General features: G+C 50.2%; 1 long non-coding RNA gene across 1 annotated transcript; it reads left to right on the top strand.

Annotated features, from left to right (window-relative positions):
* The first annotated feature begins 6 nt into the window (after positions 1-6).
* LOC106727544 lies at positions 7-1,870 on the top strand. Its single transcript, XR_001363773.1, has 2 exons — positions 7-149; positions 460-1,870. It is a non-coding gene; the product is annotated as an uncharacterized LOC106727544 (long non-coding RNA).
* Positions 1,871-3,326: the final 1,456 nt, after the last annotated feature.

Below are 3,326 nucleotides of genomic sequence, written 5' to 3'. Positions count from 1 at the left end.
GAGTTCAGAACTTTGTCTGGACTGGGAGGGTAGGAGGACCTGAGAGGGAGGAACAAAAGTCGTGTTGTTTGGTGATGCCGAGTTGACCGGGCAGCCTTGGAAACCCTCACCCGGGAAGGCGGTGAGCTGTTTGCTTGTTTACAGCGAAGGTGAGAGTCAAGTTATCTATTGAGAGAGGCGGAGGGGGGAGGGGGAGTGTATCTCTGAGCCCGGCATCTACTTGTGGACTTAGTAGAGGCGACATGCTCGGGTAAAGTCCCTGAGCTTTGGCATGGTGTTTATTAGCAAAGTTAAGTGTGCTGCAAATTAATACCCACAGTGTCATTTATGAATGAGAAAGTGGGGGTGGGGTGGGAATCAACTTCTCCCACGTCTGGCAAGGTTCCAAGCAGAGGTCTTCCCTCTTCCGCCCCCCTTGCCCTCCCTTTTTCGGTATGTCGTACTTGTTTGTTTTTGGAGGTTCCCACTTTAGTTCCAGCCCACTGCCTGGGGTTGCAGTCCGAGAGGAAATGAAGGCTGGGAGTTCTCCGGGCGGCTGGCTGACACTTCCTCACGGATGCGGGAGCCTGGGCAGGCGCTTCCAGCCTCCCTCCGCGGGCGGGTGGCGATGCGCACTGAGCAGCCAGCCAAGCCCAAGCGGAGGGGACCACCGTGGAGTGATTTATACGGAGATCATCACCTGTATATGCTGGAAGGCCAAACCAGATTCCACCACCACTGCGCCCAATGGGTCTCTGGAAAAAGCAGACTCCTTAAAAGCCGAAAGTCTTGCGGGATTTTTAATTCCTTTCCTTGGAACCACTTAGAAACCTCTCATTGCAAGGGAATTGCAATGCTTTTCTCTCCAAGCGCAGAGAAATGAGAGTTTACGGTGTGATACTCTGTTATAAAAAGGTTAGCAGATTTGAAGACCCTATTTACCTGCAACGCACTCAGCAGAAGACCCGCCTGACAAGCAATTACTGTAGCAGCATCCACATCGTTAGTGTGATGGATAAACTTTCCCTCAAAGTTTCTAAAATATCTCCTTGTGCAATTTTAATAAAAACATGCACAAAAAATTATGTCAGTCTCCCCTTTATATGCGCTTTAGGAGAGCTGCCTGTCTCTTTTGCTCTTTTGTCCTTTTTAATGTTGAATGGAATTCAACAGTCTGGCTGAAGAAGGCCTTTTTTCAGTGCTGACTTTTCTGTGACTGAAACGCACATGTGAAGCTATTGCAATGAAAACAACCTCCAATGAGGAGAACTACCAGGGAGGAGTTAAGTTTCATTCATTCAGGAGTGCCTTCTCGTAATTCTAAGAGGCTTTTGCTAGGGGAAGCTGATCTCTAAGGCTTTTTGGAGGGGCGTGTCTCTTCAAGACAATAGATTGTCAGGTGTTATGCAACTAAAGTGAGGAGAGTCTGGGCCCGGCATTGTACCCAGGTCAATCCATCAATTACTGTTTAGAAAAATGGTTTTTCCTGTGTTAGAGTTTTATTGCTGTTTCCTTCTTACTGAAGTGACTGGGACCAGAGTGAGTAGGGGCTGTACAGGGTGGAGGAGGTGGTGGAAAGAGAATGGATGCAGAGGAGTGTCCCTGGCTTCTGTTGTGGTGTCTTTTCTATTTGACTTCATGGTTGTAAGTATTTCCAGATGGTGAATCAGACACCAGACGTAACAATATTTCCATATTTGGGTATAGCAGTAGCCTGCGTTTTTAACATTTTTCTGCCTGTTATCCAACCACAAAGCATTCTTGACAGCTTCAGATGTTGTTAAATATAGACTTAACTTCTGTTCCCAGAGCAGGAAATTCTTTGGAATTCCTTGTTTTCCACGCAATCTGTCTGTCATGATTTAAAATAAAATTTCAGTGGGTGATCCAACTGGCCTGTGCCTATACCTTGTTCCTTTATCGAAGAGGGGGTGGGGGCCGGGCAAAGAGATTCAGTGTGCTGCTTTGCAGGGGCTTTGCATTCAAACACGCACCATTCCAGGGATTCCTTTAAAAATCAGATTCAAGTTTTCTAACACGGGTGTGTGTGTTTGTTTCCTCTTTAACTAGGGGATCTTGGAGGAGGATATTCAATCAGAGGAGACACTCAGCTCACCTTACAGTCCGCTGCCTATGTAAAGCAGGACATGTGTTGTGGGAGGGGGTTTGGGGAGCGGTAGCAAACAGGGCCGGGAGGTGGAGGAGCTGAGCGACCCGAGTAACCTACGTGCCCAGCCTTCCCATGGACTACGTCGCGGTGCGTCGGCTAGTAAACCACGGCGCCAGGCGAGAGGAACAGCAGCTCCCCGGGTCCTGCTCCAGGACCATCCAGACACCCCAGACGCCCGGTCGCCTTCTCGCCGCCTCTGCAGATCGGTTCGCCTTGACCGAATGGAGGGGACGTGTGCAAATGCTTATGCGTAGGTGTTGCTCCGGTGCTAATGCTGCATGGCTCTTTTGCTCTATTCCTTCGCCCCTCCCCATAGGGGTGCCCCCCCAGGGAATAAGGGGCCGCCTTGTTCTCTTGGGCTACAAAGCTCGGAGAAGGAGCTGGCACCCCGGCTGCCAGGGAATTTTAGGTCACCCAGAGAAGGGTTCACTGTCTGAGAATAATAATCACCTTAAACCTGGTGCCTCCGGTTTCCTAGCCCTGCACCAGTGGTTTTCAAAGGTATGCATCTGAGAATCCCCTGGAGAGGGGGTTAAAAGAGTGATTGCTGGGCCCCATCCCGGGATTTCTCATTAGTTCCCTCTCTAAGGAGTCCCTAGGTCCTGATGCGGCGGCTGGTGCGGGAAGCCACACAGAGAACCACTGCCTGGGACCATCTGGGACTCACCTGCACACCCAGCCTCACGCCTCAAAGAGCAGGACACCTTAGGGCCGTGGTTCTCAACCTTCCTAATGCCGCGACCCTTTAATACAATTCCTCATGTTGTGGTGACCCCCAACCATAAAATTATTTTCGTTGCTACTTCATAACCGTAATTTTGCTACTGTTATGAATCATAATGTAAATATCTGATATGCAGGATGTATTTTCATTGTTACAAATTGAACATAATTAAAGCATAGTGATTAATCACAAAACAATATGTAATTATATATGTGTTTTCCAATGGTCTTAGGCGACCCCTGTGAAAGGGTCCTTCGACCCCCAAAGGGGTCACGACCCACAGGTTGAGAACCGCTGCCTTAGGGTGCCTGCCAAAGGCCACTTGAAGGCGCCGCCCCGCGCCTCCCTTTTTCTCTCCACACCCCTCCAACCCCGCACCCCGGCTCAGTGGAGGGATCCCGGGGAGAGGTGGAGGAAGCCGGGATGGCGGCGGGAACGGCCTGGCAGACGCGC

Source organism: Myotis brandtii, unplaced genomic scaffold (assembly GCF_000412655.1).
Source record: "Myotis brandtii unplaced genomic scaffold, ASM41265v1 scaffold446, whole genome shotgun sequence".
Lineage (NCBI taxonomy): Eukaryota > Metazoa > Chordata > Mammalia > Chiroptera > Vespertilionidae > Myotis > Myotis brandtii.
The sequence above is the reverse complement of the archived record's forward strand: the minus strand, read 5'-3'. Positions and strand labels throughout refer to the sequence as shown.